This window comes from Zea mays, chromosome 10 (assembly GCF_902167145.1).
Source record: "Zea mays cultivar B73 chromosome 10, Zm-B73-REFERENCE-NAM-5.0, whole genome shotgun sequence".
In the NCBI taxonomy this organism is placed as follows: Eukaryota; Viridiplantae; Streptophyta; class Magnoliopsida; order Poales; family Poaceae; genus Zea; species Zea mays.
This window is the reverse complement of record NC_050105.1, coordinates 36,746,517-36,770,669: the sequence shown is the minus strand read 5'-3', so window position 1 is coordinate 36,770,669 and position 24,153 is coordinate 36,746,517.

The window sequence follows — 24,153 nt, the reverse complement described above, 5'->3', positions numbered from 1 at the left end:
CCGGACAAAACATTCCCCCTCCTTATCCTCCCGGTGCTCCCCAGCCTTCATAACCCTGGGATTGGACCGTACGAGTTCAGATTGAGTGACTGCCCACACAGTCTCGAGTGGTTGTACTTATCATGAGTACAGGTAGTGAAGGATGACAAACCGGTCCTTATGTGAGGGGACAATCCTTCTGCTCACGCCTAAACCAGCTGAGCCATCACCTTAGGCCCTCCCCTAAACCAGGGAGTCCCTGATCATCCCTACTCAAAGGTGATAAGGGTGAAAACCCTTCATCATACACATTTTGAAAAGCATTTTCTTTTGAAAACTCACACCTTTCCTCAAATCATTTGTAACAAATATATTAGGGATTGATTGCGGCAAGCGGCTGGGTGGACATAATAACTTGTCTCAAAATCATATCATGCATAAAATAACAGGTTGAGGGTTGTGGTTGAAAAACATAGGTGATTTATGCATCAAAGGGATCCAGTGAGCTTGTCGTGCTTATCCGGCGAAGGGGGAAGGAGAGCTCGCGGAACTGGCTTCTGGCTCCACCGCCTGGTGTAGACTTGCAGATCTAGCCTCCACGAGACGACACGAACGCTCCGATAACAGGAGGGTGGACTGGAGGCGAAGCGACACTATGCGTGTAGCTGGCAGAGCGGAGTAACTGAGTGGGTGGGGTGTTTGCCTTGGCTGAGGGTGTTGAGTGTGTGGAGTGGGAGGGGGTAGCTGGGTGTATTTATAGCTGGGTGTATGTGGTGTAGCACAGTGAAGTTCACTGTTGGTGAGAATAGTGACGAATGAATCGTCTGACTTAATATGAATAGGAGATTTATAGGCAGAATATGGGACAAGAGTGTTTTGGGAGTTTTCTGGAATATGAACCATGCTTAAGGGATGACATGGTTGGATAGGGAATAGTTTGATAAGGATTTAGAAACGAGAATCATTGGAATCTGAGTTTGGAAGCCTGATTCAAAGGAATCTCAAGTTAAGCGTGCTCAACTTGGAGAAACCTACGATGGGTGACCAGATGGGAAGTTCCCACTGGAAGAAAAATCACAGTCACCGGAGTTTGTATAACTGGAATATGGGTCTGGCTGGTCTTAGGTGGACTGGACAACATGATGGATGAGTAGTTGAAATTTGGGGTGATCGGATGATCGTTGAATAGTAACGGTGAATAGTAATGGTAAATAGTGACGGTAAATAGTGATGGTTAATAGTAACGGTAAATAGTGATGGTAAATAGTGATGGTAAATAGTGACGGTAAATAGTAACGGTAAATAGTAACGGTAAATAGTGACGGTAAATAGTAACGGTAAATAGTGATGGTAAATAGTTCGTATGAACGAACAATGAATGATGAATAGGAACTCTGAACGAACTATGAACGATCGAATGATCGAACGAACGAACGATCAGAATTTTGGTAACATAACGGCAGGAAAAGGATTATTTGGACGAACGAACGGACGAACGATCGAACGATCGGACGAACGGACGAACGAACCATGAACGATCGAACGAACGATCAAACGATCGGACGAACGAACGATCGGAATTTAGGCAGCATAACGGCAGGAAAAAGATTATTTGGACGAACGAACGGACGAATGATCGAACGATCGGACGAACGGACGAACGAACCATGAACGATCGGACAAACGATCGAACGATCGGACGAACGAACGAACAACTAAGAACAGGGGGACGAACGATCGAAGAACGACCGAACGATCCTTGTGCTAGTGTGTGCTTGTGTGGAACATGGAGTGGGTGTGGTCGTGTGGGTGTTATAGCCATGGTGGGGGGATTAGGGGGAGGGATGAGAGGATTAGTGGGAGGATGAGAGGATTAGTGGGAGATTAGCATGGATTTGTCTTATATGAGTGTAATTAGCTTGTAGAGCTCAACGTATGACACCGGAGGCATACGTATACGTATGGGCGTGAGGAAAGTTATGAAGAAAATATTTGTAGGGACTTGAAAAATGATTCTGAAGGTATTTCTCAGGAGGAAAATACTTGGAGATATATCGGTGGAATATCTAGGCAATATTTCTGGAAAGAACTTGAAGGGGATCACTAGGGAAAATATTTGTAGGATATTTTGAGGAGGATTTTAGAGAGAATATAGACCACTATAATTTATTTGTTGATATCAACTTGCAAACAAACATTTTGAAACGAAATTTGAAATTCATTTTGAATTTAGAGGGAGTTTGAGAAAATTTTAGGATTTGAATTTTTGGGATGCTACAAATCTACCCCACTTAAAAGGAATCCCGTCCTCGATATTCGGCTTAGAAGGGTTATGGGTATAGCTTTACTTCAGCTACATATCTTCACTTTGCAGACTCTTCGAGGAGATGGAACTTCAACAAAATCTGGCCCTTGCGAAGCGTCTGGTTGCTGATTGCAAACGCCGATTCTGGCTACTCAAAGAATCATCTTCAGGCTTCTAGGTTTTGCTTGGCAGCTAGCTTATTGAGGAAGCATTGATGCCAACACGCAAACCTTTCTATTGCGAACTCCCACATGGATTCCTTCCTTGATTAGTCTTCTAGTGCTTCATCAACAAAACTTGGGTGACCACTTCTCATCCAGAAACTTATATGCTTCGATGATCGGGTCCTCCACTTGCTTGCTACAGGCCTTCTTCTTTTTCTCCCTAGCTGGAACTTTACTGGAATACTACCCCACTTAAAAAGAATGAGGGTAGATCTCTTGAATCTTGGGGATTTGAACTCCTTGAAGTACCTCATAACAAGGGTGTTACGGGGCCTTCTTCTGCTGTTGCTGCTTGAGCAGGCTGCGGAGAAATGACTGACACAGGGTTGATTCTGGGAGAACCTTCTTCTTATCTTCTCTTCACTATCTTCTTTTCACTGACCCTTTCTTTCTCTTTGCTCTTCCCACTGGAGGATTCTATCAAAGAGTATTACCATCATACAGAGGAGGAAACCGAAGATGTTGAACCATGTACAACAGTCTTCAACCCAAGAATCACCAAGCATTGTGATCTTAGGGGCGATGGAGTGGAAAATGGATTTGCTTGCGATTTGGCAGAGGGGATTTTATCGGGAGTGTTTTTCTTTCATCGAAATAGGAATTGAGGGAGCTGGTGGGGGATTTTATAAGCGAGCGGTATGCAAGGTGGTGCTCGAGTGCGGAGTGGCGGTGATGGACCAGGTGACACGAGGCAGCAGGTGCGACGGAGGGTGGGGATGGTGTTGCTGGTGGCAATGGCGGTGGGTGCGCTGCAAAGAGGGCATGGGCAGCAGTAGTGCGCTGCAAAGGGGGTGTGGGGTGGTGGTAGTGCGCATGGAGGCGGGCACGCGTGCGAGGGGCACGGGTGAGTGGTGGGGTCGATGACCCTGATGTTTGTGGTCTCTGGTTCCAAGAATCTTTTCCTCTCTGTATGGTAATAACTCCTTTTGTCCTCTTTTCCTGTTTACTTTGACTCAGGGGTAGTGCTTTGATTCTCACGGTCGGTCCTTTTGACTGAGCGGCTGGACTGGTTGCTTCTGTAGCTTATTCCAGGCTTCAAGGGTAAGCTTCCCGGTATCTTCTTGGGTAAGACGCTTTTCTCTTGAGATGGGTTAAGATGAGAATGGAAGCATAAGGTGAGGATTAGCTCTAATTTGTTATCTATGTTTTTAGAGAAAACCTTTCTTAAAAAGAAAGAAAACACACAAGCTCAGCAATGATAAGCACAAACAAATCAAATGTTTTGAATAAGGGAAGAATAGAGTTTTTCCAAAGCACGGACTACTCAGATTCGGGGGCTAAGCATAACTACTATTGCTCGGCTCCTGAATTGAGAACTATGCTAAATGCAACTTATGAGCACTAACGTTAAAGTATCACATATGCACTCAAAAGGGAAGAAAACATCAAGGGAAATTCATTTTGAAATGCCCTAGGGGGCCACACAATTAGAGTTTTGCAAAACACGACTCTACATGATTACCTCTCATACATGCAGGGCTCTAGCCAAAGTGAAGAAAAACTTCACTACCCAATGCATGTAGAGGTCTGGGCATAACTAACTTCAAACCAGGCAGCTTCTGGCAAGGCTGGCGCACAACTTCAATCTGAGACATCTCCTAGATGGGTCAAGAGGGAGCTGATGTTGATGACTTCTTCTGGCGGCGACTGAGATGGCAACATGGGGTCGAACTCTTCTTCAAGCGGGACTGGCTCTTGTAGCTCCACAAAGGGCGACGGTGCTGGCGGGGTGCTTGCAGCTTCTTCCTTGACTTCAAGGGATAGTGCTGGAATCTTCTTCATGGTGAGGAGCTCAAACAACTCTGGCGGGGGATCTTGGGAGGACCCGGGGTGCTCTTGCTTATCCATAGCCTGAGGGGAGACTGGAATTCCTTCCAAGACTATGGCTCCTTCCGGTAGTTCCCAAGCCTTCTTCTCTCCTCTGATAGAGACCGGGTGACCTTCAAGAATCTGAGGGTCTTCAGCTCTCATGGGTTGAACAGGGTTGGATGGAGCGGGCTCTTGGATCCGCAGGGCTCTACGTTGGTTATGGGTTACCAAGTAGGCCTCCATCAACTTCTGTACATGCTCATCCTTGGCTTGCTTTAGGGCTTCAACAACAATGACTTCACGACTTTCCAAGGCAGCTACACGGGCTTGAGTTGTGGTGAGATTCACATGGAGCTTACGGTTGAGCTTCTCTTCATCTTCTGCTCGAGCAATCATCTGACGGTGGTGCCGAGCCAAGAAATCATACTGCGCATCCAGGGTGAGAAGGTATGCAGTGAGGTACACAACTGTGGGGTCGTCCTCAAGCAGCTGCTTACCTTCCAATGCACGCATCCTGGCCATCCAAACTGGACGGTCTCTCTGAAAGGGCGGAAAGAATCTGAGCAGGGTGTCGGCCACTTCTTCTTCATAGATCTGACACAAGGTCCTCAATGCCTTACGAGCGACGACTTTGGCAGGTGTCTTTGAATCTGTGCCCAGCAGCAATGACACTCCATTCCACATGGTGCGGACTGGATCCAATGTATACAATCACGACACACTTCTCTGTGCCATGCTCGACGAATTCACGACCATCATACTCTGGCTGGCTCCTGATTCCGAGGCGAACTGTGCATGCTTTCAGCAACTTGGGGAAACCATCTTCATTCTGGCAAAAGCTGGTTTTGCAGCGGACCTCTATCTGACTTCTGAGAGAAGGAAAGGGGGAAAGCATTTTTGAAATGAAGGGATGAGAGCAAGATTTTTTAAGAAAATAGTTTTGACTCAAAAACTTTTGATCAGGCTAAGGGTTACGTCCTGCGGCCAACCTAACAGCTTTGATACCACCTGAAGCGCCCCAATCCTCTGGGACTCAAATGTGATACAATTACTAGTCCTAGGAGGCTAGTAAACACATTTATACATCAGATGATTACAGATCTGCTTAAACGACAAACCTATAAAGGTGGCGAACAACTTTAAGAGTTGGTCCACAACTCGGGACATATCATCAGAGTGGGACTGAAGCAGCCCGATATACGCAGTGAAGCAAATCAGCGGTCCAACAGCCACAGGCAAGGTTGGGAACAGTCGTAACTCTTACCCGATCTCCTTTTTCTGAAAAACAACAAATAAGCAAGGGTGAGTACAAACGTACTCAGCAGCCCACCTTCACCCGTGGAATGGGGAAATCAGATATAATGCATGGAATGTCAGAGCTCAGGATATTTTGCAGAAACAGCAATATTTTATGCAGGGTCGTTTTGTAAAACATTTTGTATTTTGCAAAGCGCATCCTCTCCCAAAGGAGCAGGAAGTTTTTCACTATAGAACAAAATCCACTGGACTAAACCATCCAGGTATCTCAGCAGTTTCCCACTGGTTTTCATTTTCAAAAACAGCTACTGGACTTCCCGTCCACCATAGCTCACGGCTCAACCGCCGGACCTTTTAAAAACCATTTTCTCAAACGCAGCCTTTTATGAAAACAAAACATTAATTGTCATACCATACCAGACTCGTCTATTCCTGTGGACACGAACTATTCGAATAGGTTTTCAAACTCTGCGCAGAGGTGTACACTTTACCCACTAGTCCGGTTTCTGCGATCTCACCGTCGTGAGACCCGAATGCCGAATCTCTTTCTTTCCTCACACGTCCTAACCTTAATGGTTATACTGGAAGGAGTCAGGCCACCGCCATGTCCAAACCGGACAAAACATTCTCCCTCCTTATCCTCCTGGTGCTCCCCAGCCTTCATAACCCTGGGGTTGGACCGTACGAGTTCAGATTGAGTGACTGCCCACACAGTCTCGAGTGGTTGTACTTATCATGAGTACAGGTAGTGAAGGATGACAAACCGGTCCTTATGTGAGGGGACAATCCTTCTGCTCACGCCTAAACCAGCTGAGCCATCACCTTAGGCCCTCCCCTAAACCAGGGAGTCCCTGATCATCCCTACTCAAAGGTGATAAGGGTGAAAACCCTTCATCATACACATTTTGAAAAGCATTTTCTTTTGAAAACTCACACCTTTCCTCAAATCATTTGTAACATATATATTAGGGATTGATTGCGGCAAGCGGCTGGGTGGACATAATAACTTGTCTCAAAATCATATCATGCATAAAATAACAGGCTAAGGATTGTGGTTGAAAAACATAGGTAATTTATGCATCAAAGGGATCCAGTGAGCTTGCCGTGCTTATCCGGTGAAGGGGGAAGGAGAGCTCGCGGAACTGGCTTCTGGCTCCACCGCCTGGCGTAGACTTGCAGATCTGGCCTCCACGAGACGACACGAACGCTCCGATAACAGGAGGGTGGACTGGAGGCGAAGCGACACTATGCGTGTAGCCGGCAGAGCGGAGTAACTGAGTGGGTGGGGTGTTTGCCTTGGCTGAGGGTGTTGAGTGTGTGGAGTGGGAGGGGGTAGCTGGGTGTATTTATAGCTGGGTGTATGTGGTGTAGCACAGTGAAGTTCACTGTTGGTGAGAATAGTGACGAATGAATCGTCTGACTTAATATGAACAGGAGATTTATAGGCAGAATATGGGACAAGAGTATTTTGGGAGTTTTCTGGAATATGAACCATGCTTAAGGGATGACATGGTTGGATAGGGAATAGTTTGATAAGAATTTAGAAACGAGAATCATTGGAATCTGAGTTTGGAAGCCTGATTCGAAGGAATCTCAAGTTAAGCGTGCTCAACTTGGAGAAACCTAGGATGGGTGACCAGATGGGAAGTTCCCACTGGAAGGAAAATCACAGTCACCGGAGTTTGTATAACTGGAATATGGGTCTGGCTGGTCTTAGGTGGACTGGACAGCATGATGGATGAGTAGTTGAAATTTGGGGTGATCGGATGATCGAAGAATAGTAACGGTGAATAGTAACGGTAATTAGTAACGGTAAATAGTGATGGTAAATAGTGATGGTAAATAGTGATGGTTAATAGTAACGGTAAATAGTGATGGTAAATAGTGATGATAAATAGTGACGGTAAATAGTAACGGTAAATAGTGATGGTAAATAGTTCGTATGAACGAACGATGAACGATGAATAGGAACTCTAAACGAACGATGAAGGATCGAGTGATCGAACGAACGAACGATCGGAATTTTGGCAGCATAACGGTAGGAAAAGGATTATTTGGACGAACGAACGGGCGAATGATCGAACGATCGGACGAACGGACGAACGAACCATGAACGATCGAACGAACGATCAAACGATCGGACGAACGAACGATCGGAATTTCGGCAGCATAACGGCAGGAAAAAGATTATTTGGACGAACGAACGGACGAACGATCGAACGATCTGACGAACGGACGAACGAACCATGAACGATCGAACGAACGATCGAACGATCGGACGAACGAACGAACAACTAAGAACAGGGGGACGAACGATCGAAGAACGACCGAACGATCCTTGTGCTAGTGTGTGCTTATGTGGAACATGGAGTGGGTGTGGGCGTGTGGGTGTGGGGGGGAAGGGAGTTGCCATGAAATGGCTTGGGGTGGGATGAGAGGAGGCCCTTGCCCCTCTATTTATAGCCATGGGGGGGATTAGGGGGAGGGATGAGAGGATTAGTGGGAGGATGAGAGGATTAGTGGGAGATTAGCATGGATTTGTCTTATATGAGTGTAATTAGCTTGTAGAGCTCAACGTATGACACCAGAGGCATACGTATACGTATGGGCATGAGGAAAGTTATGAAGAAAATATTTGTAGGGACTTGAAAAATGATTTTGAAGGTATTTCTCAGGAGGAAAATACTTGGAGATATATCGGTGGAATATCTAGGCAATATTTCTGGAAAGAACTTGAAGGGGATCACTAGGGAAAATATTTGTAGGATATTTTGAGGAGGATTTCAGAGAGAATATAGACCACTATAATTTATTTGTTGATATCAACTTGCAAACAAACATTTTGAAACGAAATTTGAAATTCATTTTGAATTTAGAGGGAGTTTGAGAAAATTTTAGGATTTGAATTTTTGGGATGCTACAAAATGATTGGGGAAGTTTTGGAGAATTACGAATTCTATCTTCATCAGCTGACTCCTAACGCTATCGTTAGGCTCAGCGTCTACATCTGGGCACTTCGAAGCCAAGGAATAGATCCGAATGCCGAAGCTTTTTGCCGAGTGCATGAGCTTCATTATCAGACGAAGGCCAGAGAAGTTGGACTTCATGAGAATTTTGGTTGTTACAACTTCGCTTACCGCAAAGATATGAAGTCCTCGGTGGTTAGCTATCGCACCAAGTGGCCAACTGATTAGAAAAGTGAGTGGTTTCATGTTAAGGCCGATGAGAAGAAGAGGGAGAAGCTCAAGACGCTAGTACTGAGTCCGCTGAGCTTAAGCTTCGGATTGACTAGGCCCTTGTGCCGCATGACATCGGGGTCACCGTGCCAAGAAGCTGTGGCAGAATTCAGGGTGGTAGCCGAGCAGATCAGCACCAGAGATCTAGTCCAAGAATATCTGGCCTATAAGGTGTTCTCGACGCTGAGTGAATGGAATATGCCAAAGCTAAAGGGGACAAAGGAAAAGAATGAACTTGTGTGACTGCCTTATCGGTTCAAATTTGAGAAACTGTTCAAGGGGACATGCCAAGAATGGTTAGAAATGATAGAAACTATGTGTAACGAAATTTTGGGTAATTATACTAAAAAAGAAGATCAGCTGATAACTGCAGCCTTCGGCACCCGACCAAAACGAAGGTTGAATCGGGTGATGGATGCCCTGAACTTTGAATATCCTGACTATGAGCGATTGAACAAGGGTGCCGAAGGGCAAAAGAGAAAAAGGATTGTTAGTGTTCTGAGCAGACAAGTTGCTAGGATGGTGAAAGAAGATGAAGAAAATCTGAAAAAGAGAAAATCCAGCCCTGAGCCGAAGGTGGCTGCTCCGAAGAAGAGGAAGGTTGTGGCTCCGAAGCCAAAAACAACTGAGATAGAGGAAGAGACTCCTTCAACACCTTATGCTACTGACATAGAAGAAATTCTAAAGGTAATGATCGAATCCTTACCTATCAAGCTAAGTCCGCTGGGGCCGTATCTAACGAAGCTTTTATAGAAGAAGAAGGAGCCTTCGGCAGCCAAGAAGTCTGCTGGGCCAAAAAGGCGGAGGATTATTACTGTAATTGAAGCTATTGAAGAAACGCCACCGCCGGCCTCAGCGTCAAAGATAACACCAGCTGCCGAAGTTGCTACAGCTACCGAAGCTGCTCCCACTGAAGTTATAACTGCCGAAACTGCGACAGCCGAAGACACAAATCTGGAGAGCACATTTTCTGATATTGATAAAATGCTCTTGAATATGGCCGCGGAAGAAGCTGCTGCAGCTGCTGAAGAAACCCTGGCAACAGTGCTTGGAAAAGGGAAGGAGATCGCCGAAGATACTTTGGATGAAAAGGACTTCAATTTTCAAAATATAATTGGTCAAAAGTTATCTAAGGCTGAGAAAGAGAAGCTAAGAGATTATGCTATATCTTGTGGCTACCAGCCAGGAGCGTTGCTCTTCGGCGGCATTGACGAAGAAAGCTTAGGATGCCTCCGAGACTGAATTGGAGCGAAGGTTATCAGTACTTTGTCAAAGAGTGTTGGTTTCCTGAAGCTCGAAGCTGACATCAGTCGCTACCGACGACAGCATATCGTCGGTAGTTTATTCTATTCTAATTTCAAGGTAAAATTTTTCCTTCGGCTTTTCATTGTTTTACGATGAAGGTAATTGCTTATGAAGGTTATTTTACACAGAGTATGCTATTAAGTAAAGATTTGAGGATGCAACAAGACCTCGAAGACAAGAAAAATGAGGTTATAATTGAAGGCTTCGAAAGGAAAATTAAAGATCATGAAGCTGCTCTTGAGAAGAAAGATTTTGTTCTTCAGACGATGGAGGGTTCACTGACAGAAGCCCAAGCCAAGATCGCCAAATTAAACAGTGAGCTCCTCCTGAAATCAGAAAGCTTTGAGCAAGAAAAGAAGGATTTCTAAAAGGAAATTAGGCTTACACCTAGTTCCTAAATAATTTTGGTGGTTGAATTGCCCAACACAAATAATTGGACTAACTAGTTTGCTCTAGTGTATAAGTTATACAGGTGTCAAAGTTTCACAACAAGCCAATTAAAAAGACCAAAGTTGGGTTCAAAATAGAGAGCTAAAGGCTTCCCGAAAGGCTCCCTGGTCTGGCGCACCGGACTGTCCGGTGGCGCACCGGACAGTGTCCGGTGCACCAGGGGACTTCGCGCAGAACTTCTCAGCCTCGGGAATTTCTCAGAGCCAGCACGCTATAATTCACCGGACTGTCCGGTGTACACCGGACAGTGTCCGGTGCTCCAAGAAGACGCGGCTCTGGAACTTGGCAGCCTCGGGAATCTGTAGCGGCTGCTCCGCTATAATTCACCGGACATGTCCGGTGTGCACCGGACTGTCCGGTGCAACTACGGGGCAACGGCTACTTCGCGCCAACGGTCGCCTGCAACAGCAATTAATGCGCGCCAGAGCGCGCAGGCGTCAGGCACGCCCATACTGGCGCACCGGACACTCTACAGTACATGTCCGGTGCGCCACCGGACATCCAGGCGGGCCCAGAAGTCAGAGCTCCAACGGTCGAATCCCAACGGCTTTGGTGACGTAGCTGGCGCACCGGACATGTCCGGTGTGCACCGGACTGTCCGGTGCACCATACGACAGTCAGCCTCCACCAACGGTCATGTTTGGTGGTTGGGGCTATAAATACCCCAACCACCCCACCATTCATTGCATCCAAGTTTTCCAGCTTCCAACAACTATACAAGAGCTAGCATTCATTGCAAAGCACACCAAAAGAGATCAAACCCTCTCCCAACTCCACACAAAGTTTTAGTGACTAGAGAGAGTGATTTGTAGTGTTCATTTGAGCTCTTGCGCTTGGATCGCTTCTTTTCTTTCGCATTCTTTCTTGAGATCATACTCACTTGTAAATGAGGCAAGAGACACCACTTGTGTGGTGGTCCTTGCGGGAAGTTTGATTCCCAAGTGATTTGAGAAGAGAAGCTCACTCGGTCCGAGGGACCGTTTGAGAGAGGGAAAGGGTTGAAAGAGACCCGGTCTTTGTGACCACCTTAACGGGGAGTAGGTTTGCAAGAACCGAACCTCGGTAAAACAAATCCTTGTGTCACACTCCTTATTTGCTTGTGATTTGTTTTGCACCCTCTCTCGCGGACTTGTTTTTATTTCTAACGCTAACCTGGCTTGTAGTTGTGTTTATATTTGTAAATTTCAGTTTCGCCCTATTCACCCCCCCCCCCCCCTCTAGGCGACTATCAATTGGTATCAGAGCCCGGTGCTTCATTAAGAGCCTAACCGCTCGAAGTGATGTCGGGAGACCACGCCAAGAAGGAGATGGAGACCGGCGAAAAGCCCACTACAAGCCACGGGAGCACTTCATCGGAAGAGTCCCGCACCAAGAGGAAGGAGAAGAAAGACTCCTCCAAAGGGAAGGAGAAGAAATCTTCTTCACACAAAGAGAAGAAGAAGTCTTCCTCCCACAAGCCGCAACGGAGTGGGGACAAGAAAAAGAGGATGAGGAAAGTGGTCTACTACGAGACCGATTCTTCATCGACATCCACCTCCGGCTCCGACGCGGCATCCGTCACTTCTAAACGCCAAGAGCGTAAGAAGTATAGTAAGATCCCCCTACGCTACCCTCGCATTTCTAAACATACACCTTTACTTTCCGTCCCATTAGGCAAACCACCAACATTTGATGGTGAAGATTATGCTAGGTGGAGTGATTTAATGTGATTTCATCTAACCTCACTCCACAAAAGTATATGGGATGTTGTTGAGTTTGGTGCACAGGTACCATCCGTAGGGGATGAAGACTATGATGAGGATGAAGTAGCCCAAATCGAGCACTTCAACTCCCAAGCCACAACCATACTCCTCGCCTCTCTAAGTAGAGAGGAATATAACAAGGTGCAAGGGTTGAAGAATGCGAAGGAGATTTGGGATCTACTCAAGACCGCGCACGAGGGTGATGAACTCACCAAAATCACCAAGCGAGAAACGATCGAGGGGGAGCTCGGTCGCTTCCGTCTTCGCCAAGGGGAGGAGCCACAAGATATGTACAACCGGCTCAAAACCTTGGTGAACCAAGTGCGCAACCTCGGGAGCAAGAAATGGGATGACCACGAGGTGGTTAAGGTTATTTTTAGATCACTCATCTTCCTTAACCCCACTCAAGTTCAATTAATTCGTGGTAATCCTAGATACACACTAATGACTCCCGAGGAAGTCATCGGGAATTTTGTGAGCTTTGAATGTATGATCAAGGGCTCAAAGAAGATCAACGAGCTTGATGATCCCTCCACGTCCGAAGCACAACCGATGGCTTTCAAGGCGACGGAGGAGAAGAAGGAGGAGTCTACACCAAGTAGACAACCAATCGACACTTCAAAGCTCGACAACGAGGAGATGGCTTTAATCATCAAAAGCTTTCGCCAAATCCTCAAACAACGGAAGGGGAAGGATTACAAATCCCGTTCCAAGAAGGTTTGCTACAAGTGTGGTAAGCCCGGTCACTTTATTGCTAAATGTCCATTATCAAGTGACAGTGACAGGGACAATGACAAGAAGGGCAAGAGGAGAGAAAAGAAGAGGTACCACAAGAAGAGGGGCGGCGATGCCCACGTGTGCCGCGAGTGGGACTCCGACGAGAGCTCCACCGACTCCTCCGACGACGAGGACGTCGCCAACATCTCCGTCACCAAGGGACTCCTCTTCCCCAACGTCGGCCACAAGTGCCTCATGGCAAAGGACGGCAAAAAGAAGAAGGTTATATCTAAATCCTCCACTAGATATGAGTCCTCTAGTGATGATAATGCTAGTGATGAGGAAGATAATTTGCGTACCCTTTTTGCCAACCTTAACATGGAACAAAAGGAAAAATTAAATGAATTAATTAGTGCTATTCATGAAAAGGATGACCTTTTGGATTCTCAAGAGGACTTCCTAATTAAGAAAAATAAGAAACATGTTAAGGTTAAAAATGCTTATGCTCTCGAAATTGAGAAATGTGAAAAATTATCTAGTGAGCTAAGCACTTGCCATGAGACAATAGACAACCTTAGAAATGAAAATGCTAATTTATTAGCTAAGGTTGATTCCCATGTTTGTAATGTTTCAATTACCAATTCTAGAAATAATAATGATGATTTACTTGCTAGGATTGAAGAATTGAACATTTCTCTTGCTAGCCTTAGGATTGAAAATGAAAAATTGCTTGCTAAGGCTAAAGATTTTGATGTTTGCAATGCTACTATTTCCGACCTTAGAACTAAGAATGACATGTTACATGCTAAGGTTGTAGAATTAAAATCTTGCAAACCCTCTACATCTATAGTTGAGCATGTATCTATATGTACTAGATGTAGAGATGTTGATATTAATGCTATTCATGATCACATGTCTTTAATTAAACAACAAAATGATCATATAGCAAAATTAGATGCTAAAATTGCCGAGCATAACTTAGAAAATGAAAATTTTAAATTTGCTAGAAGTATGCTCTATAGTGGGAGACGCCCTGGCATTAGGGATGGCATTGGCTTTCAACAGGGAGGCAATGTCAAACTTAGTGCCCCTCCTAAGAAATTGTCCAACTTTGTTAAGGGCAAGGCTCTCATGCCTCAGGATAACGAGGGTTACATTTTATACCCTGCCGGTTATCCCGAGGACAAAATTAGGAGAATTCATTCTAGGAAGTCTCACTCTAGTTCTAACCATGCTTTTATGTATAAGAGTGAAACATCTAGCTCTAGGCAACCAACCCGTGCTAAGTTGCCTAAGAAGAAAACTCCTAGTGCATCAAATGATCATGACATCTCATTTAAAACTTTAGATGCATCTTATGTTTTGACTAACAGATCCGGCAAGGTAGTTGCCAAATATGTTGGGGGCAAGCACAAGAGCTCCAAAACTTGTGTTTGGTTTCCCAAAGTTCTTGTTTATAATGCCAAAGGACCCAAAACCGTTTGGGTACCTAAAGTCAAGAACTAAACTTGTTTTGTAGGTTTATGCATTCGGAGGCTCAAGTTGGATAATCGACAGCGGGTGCACAAACCACATGACAGGGGAGAAGAAGATGTTCTCCTCATATGAGAAAAACCAAGATTCCCAACGAGCTATCACATTCGGGGATGGAAATCAAGGTTTGGTCAAAGCTCTTGGTAAAATAGCTATATCTCCTGACCATTCTATTTCCAATGTTTTTCTTGTAGATTCATTAGATTACAATTTGCTTTCTGTATCTCAATTATGCAAAATGGGCTACAACTGTCTTTCCACTGATGTAGGTGTCACTGTCTTTAGAAGAAGTGATGATTCAATAGCATTTAAGGGAGTGTTAGAGGGTCAGCTATACTTGGTAGATTTTGATAGAGCTGAACTCGACACTTGCTTAATTGCTAAGACTAACATGGGCTGGCTCTGGCATCGCCGACTAGCACATGTTGGGATGAAGAATCTTCATAAGCTTCTAAAGGGAGAACACATTTTAGGACTAACATATGTTCATTTTGAGAAAGACAGGATCTGTAGCGCATGCCAAGCAGGAAAGCAAGTTGGTGCACATCATTCACACAAGAACATCATGACGACCGACAGGCCGCTTGAGCTACTCCACATGGATCTATTCGGCCTGATAGCTTACATAAGCATCGGCGGGAGTAAGTATTGTCTTGTAATTGTGGATGATTATTCTCGCTTCACTTGGTATTCTTTTTGCAGGAAAAATCTCAAACCCAAGAGACCTTAAAAGGATTCTTGAGACGGGCTCAAAATGAGTTCGGCTTAAGGATCAAGAAAATAAGAAGCGACAACGGAACGGAGTTCAAGAACTCAGAAATTGAAGGCTTCCTTGAGGAGGAGGGCATCAAGCATGAGTTCTCTTCTCCCTACACCCCTCAACAAAATGGTGTAGTGGAGAGTAAGAATCGAACTCTATTGGACATGGCTAGAACCATGCTTGATGAGTACAAGACTTCGGATCGGTTTTGGGCGGAGGCGGTCAACACCGCTTGCTACGCCATCAACCGGTTGTATCTACACCGAATCCTCAAGAAGACATCTTATGAACTCCTAACCGGTAAAAAGCCCAACATTTCATATTTTAGAGTCTTTGGTAGCAAATGCTTTATTCTTGTTAAAAGAGGTAGAAAATCTAAATTTGCTCCTAAGACTGTAGAAGGCTTTTTACTAGGATATGATTCAAACACAAGAGCATATAGAGTCTTCAACAAGTCCTCCGGACAAGTTGAAGTTTCTTGTGATGTTGTGTTTGATGAGACTAACGGCTCTCAAGTAGAGCAAGTTGATCTTGATGAGATAGGTAATAAAGAGGCTCCATGCATCGCGTTAAGGAACATGTCCATTGGGGATGTGTGTCCTAAGGAATCCGAAGAGCCTTCAAATGCACAAGATCAACCATCCTCCTCCATGCAAGCATCCCCACCGACTCAAAATGAGGATGAAGCTCAAGTTGATGAAGTAGAAGATCAAGCAAATGAGTCACCTCAAGATGACGGCAATGATCAAGGGGGAGATACAAATGATAAAGACAAGGAGGATGAAGAGCAAAGGCCGCCACACCCAAGAGTCCACCAAGCAATCCAACGAGATCACCCCGTCGACACTATCCTCGGCGACATTCATAAGGGGGTAACTACTAGATCTCGTGTTGCACATTTTTGTGAACATTACTCTTTTGTTTCCTCTATTGAGCCGCACAGGGTAGAGGAAGCACTCCAAGATTCGGATTGGGTGGTGGCAATGCAAGAGGAGCTCAACAACTTCACTAGGAATGAGGTATGGCATTTTGTTCCACGTCCTAATCAAAATATTGTAGGAACCAAATGGGTCTTCCGCAACAAGCAAGATGAGCATGGTGTGGTGACAAGGAACAAAGCTCGACTTGTGGCCAAGGGATACTCCCAAGTCGAAGGTTTGGATTTCGGTGAAACCTATGCACCCGTAGCTAGGCTTGAGTCAATTCGCATATTATTAGCCTATGCTACTTACCATGGCTTCAAGCTTTACCAAATGGACGTGAAGAGTGCCTTCATCAATGTACCAATCAAGGAAGAGGTCTATGTTGAGCATCCTCCCGGCTTTGAAGACAGTAAGTACCCTAACCATGTCTATAAGCTCTCTAAGGTGCTTTATGGGCTCAAGCAAGCCCCAAGAGCATGGTATGAATGCCTTAGAGATTTCCTTATTGCTAATGGCTTCAAAGTCGGAAAGGCTGATCCTACTCTATTCACTAAAACTATTGAAAAAGACTTGTTTGTATGCCAAATTTATGTTGATGATATCATATTTGGGTCTACTAACGAGTCTACATGTGAAGAATTTAGTAGGATCATGACACAAAAGTTCGAGATGTCTATGATGGGGGAGTTGAAGTACTTCTTGGGATTTCAAGTGAAGCAACTCCAAGAGGGCACCTTCATTATCCAAACAAAGTATACTCAAGACATTCTAAACAAGTTTGGGATGAAGGATGCCAAGCCTATCAAGACACCCATGGGAACCAATGGGCATCTCGACCTCGACACAGGAGGTAAGTCCGTGGATCAAAAGGTATATCGGTCGATGATAGGTTCTTTACTTTATTTATGTGCATCTCGACCGGATATTATGCTTTCCGTATGCATGTGTGCAAGATTCCAAGCCGACCCTAAGGAAGCTCACCTTACGGCCGTAAAACGAATCTTGAGATATTTGGCTTATACTCCTAAGTTTGGGCTTTGGTATCCTAGGGGATCCACTTTTGATTTAATTGGTTATTCGGATGCCGATTGGGCGGGGTGTAAAATCAATAGGAAGAGCACATCAGGGACTTGCCAGTTCTTGGGAAGATCCTTGGTGTCTAGGGCTTCAAAGAAGCAAAATTTGGTCGCTCTTTCCACCGCCGAAGCCGAGTACATTGCCGCAGGCCACTGTTGCGCGCAATTGCTCTGGATGAGGCAAACCCTGCGGGACTACGGTTACAAATTAACCAAAGTTCCTTTGCTATGTGATAATGAGAGTGCAATCAAGATGGCGGATAATCCCGTCGAGCATAGCCGCACTAAACACATAGTCATTCGGTATCATTTTCTTAGGGATCACCAACAAAAGGGAGATATCAAGATTTCTTACATTAACACTAAAAATCAATTAGCCGATATCTTTACCAAGCCTCTTGATGAACAAACTTTTAACAAACTTAGGCATGAGCTAAATATTCTTGATTCTAGGAACTTCTTTTGTTGATTTGCACACATAGATCATTTATATACCTTTGATCATGTCTCTTTCATATGCTATGACTAATGTGTTTTCAAGTCTATTTTAAACCAAGTCATAGGGGTATTGAAAGGGAATCTTCGGCGAAGACAAAAGGCTTCCACTCCGCAACTCATTCTTCGCCATCACTCCAAGCAACTCTCCATTTTTGGGGGAGAAACCATGAGCAACAAGCAAAAGGACTCCATCTTTGGTATAATTTTCACTTATTTATTTATGACCAAAGGGAGAGAAAGAAATTCAAGGGCTCTAATGACTCCGTTTTTGGCGATTCATGCCAAAGGGGGAGAGAGTATTAGCCCAAAGCAAAAGGACCGCACCACCACCAATTTCAAAAACTTAGTTTTTCAAAAGAGTATTTTCAATTGGTATCCTATTATGTTCAAAAGGGGGAGAAAGTAGTATTTCAAAAATGATATATCAAAACCCTCTTGAACACTAAGAGGAAGATCTCATTTAGGGGGAGTTTTGTTTAGTCAAAGGAAAAGCATAAAGAGCTTTGTAAAGGATTTACAAAAGAGTTTGCAAAAACAAAACATGTGGTGCAAGCGTGGTCCAAAATGTTAAAGACAAAGAAACAATCCATGCATATCTTGTAAGTATTTATATTGGCTCAATTCCAAGCAATCTTTGCACTTACATTATGCAAACTAGTTCAATTATGCACTTCTATATTTGCTTTGGTTTGTGTTGGCATCAATCACCAAAAAGGGGGAGATTGAAAGGAAATTAGGCCCCCACCTAGTTCCTAAATAATTTTGGTGGTTGAATTGCCCAACACAAATAATTGGACTAACTAGTTTGCTCTAGTGTATAAGTTATACAGGTGTCAGAGTTTCACAACAAGCCAATTAAAAAGACCAAAGTTGGGTTCAAAATAGAGAGCTAAAGGCATCCCGAAAGGCTCCCTGGTCTGGCGCACCGGACTGTCCGGTGGCGCACCGGACAGTGTCCGGTGCACCAGGGGACTTCGCGCAGAACTTCTCAGCCTCGGGAATTTCTCAGAGCCAGCACGCTATAATTCACCGGACTGTCCGGTGTACACCGGACAGTGTCCGGTGCTCCAAGAAGACGCGGCTCTGGAACTTGGCAGCCTCGGGAATCTGTAGCGGCTGCTCCGCTATAATTCACCGGACATGTCCGGTGTGCACCGGACTGTCCGGTGCAACTACGGGGCAACGGCTACTTCGCGCCAACGGTCGCCTGCAACAGCAATTAATGCGCGCCAGAGCGCGCAGGCGTCAGGCACGCCCATACTGGCGCACCGGACACTCTACAGTACATGTCCGGTGCGCCACCGGACATCCAGGCGGGCCCAGAAGTCAGAGCTCCAACGGTCGAATCCCAACGGCTTTGGTGACGTAGCTGGCGCACCGGACATGTCCGGTGTGCACCGGACTGTCCGGTGCACCATACGACAGTCAGCCTCCACCAACGGTCATGTTTGGTGGTTGGGGCTATAAATGCCCCAACCACCCCACCATTCATTGCATCCAAGTTTTCCAGCTTCCAACAACTATACAAGAGCTAGCATTCATTGCAAAGCACACAAAAAGAGATCAAACCCTCTCCCAACTCCACACAAAGTTTTAGTGACTAGAGAGAGTGATTTGCAGTGTTCATTTGAGCTCTTGCGCTTGGATCGCTTCTTTTCTTTCGCATTCTTTCTTGAGATCATACTCACTTGTAACTGAGGCAAGAGACACCACTTGTGTGGTGGTCCTTGCGGGAAGTTTGATTCCCAAGTGATTTGAGAAGAGAAGCTCACTCGGTCCGAGGGACCGTTTGAGAGAGGGAAAGGGTTGAAAGAGACCCGGTCTTTGTGACCACCTCAACGGGGAGTAGGTTTGCAAGAACCGAACCTCGGTAAAACAAATCCTTGTGTCACACTCCTTATTTGCTTGTGATTTGTTTTGCACCCTCTCTCGCGGACTTGTTTTTATTTCTAACGCTAACCCGGCTTGTAGTTGTGTTTATATTTGTAAATTTCAGTTTCGCCCTATTCACCCCCCCCCCTCTAGGCGACTATCAATTTCGATACAAAGCTTAAAGCCGAAGTCGAAAAGAGTTCAGATTTGCAAAATTGCTTGAAAGAGCTTCAAGACAAATGCCTAAGCTTCGGCATCTGGTGTGTGCAGCGGCTGAAGCAGGTCTTCAACTCAGTTGGAGCCAGCTCTAAAAAATTTGAACCTTCGGTTGAAGACCTGCCAGGCACCTTTGATCATATTGAGGGCAAAGTTGATGCTCTTGACGAAGTTATAGCTAGGCACGGTGACTTCTGTGCCCTGCTAGCTTCTCGAGGCACGGCTGTTGCTTTCATGAAGACTGGTTGCACGCATGGGAAGATCGTGAACAGGCCAAACTTTAGCTTATCACCAGCAGATTTAACTGACATCCCTAGTCTAGCCCAAAGCATTGGAAATAGATTCATAACACAAATTTGACGAAGGGTGGGCGAAACTTAGCTGGTGACGAAGCTCGAAGTCATCTCAAGCCGGTAATAAACTCATACCTGGTGTTTACCTTCTCCTTGAGACTTGAGTTTACCTTATAACGCTTTGTTATGTACAGGATGAAGAAGCCGAAGAGCAATGATCCGAAGCTTAGCGAATAGCGATGAAGTGATGAAGCTGAAGACACTGATGTGAAAAAGCTCTAGAGAAATTTTTGAATTAACCTTGTAAAAAATACTGTAATTTAGGAATCAGACACTACTCTGTAAATTTGTCCATACCTTGTAATATATTTTTACCTTTCCATACATGTATGAACTGCTTTGATGTGGACGAAACTTCTATTTTTTGAGCCGAAGGCGAAAAACACCTTCCCTTCTTTTCGTACACAACGAAGCATAAATCTGCTTCTCTTTGCTCTCGCCGAAGCCTTGTCATTAGAGCCGAAGCAGTTGTCTGTACTTCTATGATATGATGATGATGATCCTACGAATGTCTAAATGAATGTATATGAATGCAATGAATGATGTGATGTATTGTGCAAATGAATGTCCAGATACACGCTTACGAAGCCACATCCAGACTCTGCATTCCCTTAGGAACGACTAAAATCTCTTTGCCGTTTATTTTTTGACTTCACCGCTTATTTTTCGGTGTAAGTTCTGCATCCCCTTAGGAACTTCTTTTGAACTTCTTCGCCTTCTATTTCGGCGGTATAAGTTCTGCATCCCCTTAGGAACGTCTTTTGAACTTCTTCGCCTTCTATTTCGGCGGTATTTGGCTCTGCATTCCCTTAGGAACGACTTTTGAGCAGAAAACTTACGCTGTGCTGCCTTGGGAATGACTTTTTGTAGCTTCGTCATGCTCTGCATCCCCTTAGGGATGACCTTTGAGATTCTCCCTGGTTTTCTACTCTCTGCACTCGATGGTGCATGCTCAGATGTTACATTTTACATTCTTTTGGGGGATTTTGCTCTCGTAGAGCTGAATAAGAAAAGAAAAATTACAAACTATGGCCCCATTAAAAACCTTTCTCCCCCTTTGGAAAGGAAAAGGGTGTCATAGGAAAAATGAAAAAAGATTACATCAAACTACACATAATATCGTCGAAGCTCATCCGCATTCCAAGATCTAGGAATGTCGTTGTCGTCCATATCATTCAATCTGTAAGAACCGGGCCTTGACAAAGATACCACCAGAAAAGGTCCTTCCCACTTCAGTTGTAGTTTGCCTACTATGTCCGGATTAGCCACTCTCTGAAGCACCAAATGCCCTGGTTTAATATTTTTCAACCGAACTTTTCTATCGCGCCATTTTATTATTTCAGCTTGATATTTATTGATATTCTCCACAGCCTGGAGTCTGGTCCCTTCTATAGTATCTTTTGCCACGTGATAATCAGCTTCGTCTTCTGCCGAAGCTGTTGTTCTTATTGACCCCGCTTTAGCTTCTTCTGGGGTTATAGCTTCGTCACCAAATAATAATTTGAACGGTGTAAAACCTGTTGATCTTGATACGGTTGTATTGTGGCTCCACACCACTTTAATCAACTCATCTGACCACTTTCCTCTGGGCTGATTGAAGATTAGCTTCATTATTCCCGTCATTATAATGCCATTTGCTCTTTCGGCAAGTCCGTTTGACTCCGGATGCCTGATTGATGCAAAATGAATCTTTGTGCCAATCTGATCACAGAATTCCTTGAAAGTTTCGACATCAAACTGTGTTCCATTGTCCATAGTTATAGCCTTCGGCACGCCAAAGCGACAAACAATGTTTTGCCAGAAGAATTTCTAGACTGTGACTGAAGTTATTGTAGCCAAAGGCTTCGCTTCAATCCACTTAGAAAAATATTCTACAGCCACCACAACATATCTTAAATTGCCTTGTGCTGGTGGAAGTGGGCCTAACAAATCCAGGCCCCACCTTTGCAACGGCTAGGTGGGTTGTATTAGGTGAGTGAGAGATGAAGGTTGTTTCTGGTCTCTTGCACATTTTTGACAATTTTCACATTTTTGGACTAGTTCTGCGGCATCCGAAGCTACCTTCGGCCAATAAAACCCTTGTCTAAATACTTTTCCCAGCAAGGGCCTAGACCCAATGTGAGATCCACACAGACCTGCGTGTATCTCCTTTATTAATTCAACACCTTCAACTCTTGATAAACACTTGAGAAGTGGAGAACAGACTCCGTGTTTATATAATTTCCCTTCTATTATCACATACGGTCTTGTCCTTGCCTCCATTCTCTTATTATAAGCTTCGTCATCTGAAAGGCAATTACCTTGGAGGAAAGATATAATTTCAGTCCTCCAATCTTCACTATGTACTGGAGAAATAGTAAGCACTGCTCTCTCCATGAGTTCAATCGAAGGTGCCTTTATTGTTTCAAAAAATTCTTTCGAAGGTAGAGGGAGCCCCTGAGCCGCCGATTTGGCCAGCAAATCTGCATGCTCATTTTCACCTCTTGTAATATTCTTGACAGAAAAACTTCGAAAGAAGCCTCCAACCTTCGAACTGTATCCAGATATTTTTCAAGCTTCGGATCTCTTGCCTTGCTACTTTTGTCTACATGGCCAGAAATGACTTGAGAATCAGTTTTCAGGACGGCCCTTCTTGTTCCCATTGCCCTTAACTTCCGAAGCCCCAATAGAAGTGCTTCGTACTCAGCAATATTATTTGTGCAACTAAAGTCAAGCTTGGCTGCATAACATGTTCTAACTTTCAAAGGTGCCACTAGGACAGCAGGCGCTCCTGCACCGAAGGTTCCCTAGGATCCATCATAGAACACCGTCCAAGCTTTGGCATCTTTGTTTATTTCTTCTTCCTGAGCCCCTGGCGTCCAATCAGCGATGAAGTCTGCCAACGCCTGGGACTGAATTGAGGATCTATGCACATAGTCAATGGTGAATTCATTAAGTTCTGCAGCCCATTTCCCAATCCTTCAGTAGCTTCTCTCTTCCTCATAATGTCCTTCAGAGGCTGTGACGAAGGAACAATTATGTGATATGCTTGAAAATAATGCCAAAGCTTTCTGGAGGCCATTAACACAGCATATAGCACATTCTCCAATTCTGTATAATTTTTCTTTGACAGACTTAAAACTTCAGAGACGAAGTACACTGGAGCTTGCTTTTTGACTTGGCCATCTATCTTCTCCTGTACAAGTGCCGCACTCACTGCAGAATGCGAAGCTGCAACATATAAGAGCAATGGAGCCCCTGGCGAAGGTAGAGTTAATGTTGTTAAATCAATCAAATATTGCTTCAACTCTTCGAAGGCTTTTTTGCTGAGCGGGGCCCCATTGAAAGACTTCGGCTGACTTCAGTATTTCAAAGAATGGCAGATTTCTTTCTGCTGATCTGGATATGAATCTATTTAATGATGCTAGTCTACCTGCCAGCCGTTGAGCCCCTTTCTTTATACTTGGCGGTTCCATCCGAAGGATAGCTTCAATCTTGCTTGGGTTAGCTTCAATTCCCTTCGTTGATACTAGACAACCAAGGAACTTGCCCTTCTTTACCCCAAAAACACATTTTTCTGTATTTAATTTCAAACCAGCTTGCCTGAAATTGGCAAATGTCTCTTGCAAATCAGCAATGTGATTTTCCTGCTTCGTGCTTTTAACTATGATATCATCAGCACATTCCTGCCTATTTGAGAATGAAGGACTCTGGCTGTCATTCTGCTGAAGCTTCCTCCAGCATTTTTAAGCCCCTCAGGCATCCGAAGATAGCAATATGTGCCACTGGGGGTTATGAAGCTAGTCTTCAGCTCATCTTCCTTCTTCATCCAGATTTGGTGGTAGCCTGAGTAACAATCTAGTGAACTCATGAGCTCTGACGAAGCTGCTGCATCTACTAGAGAATCTATTCTTGGCAA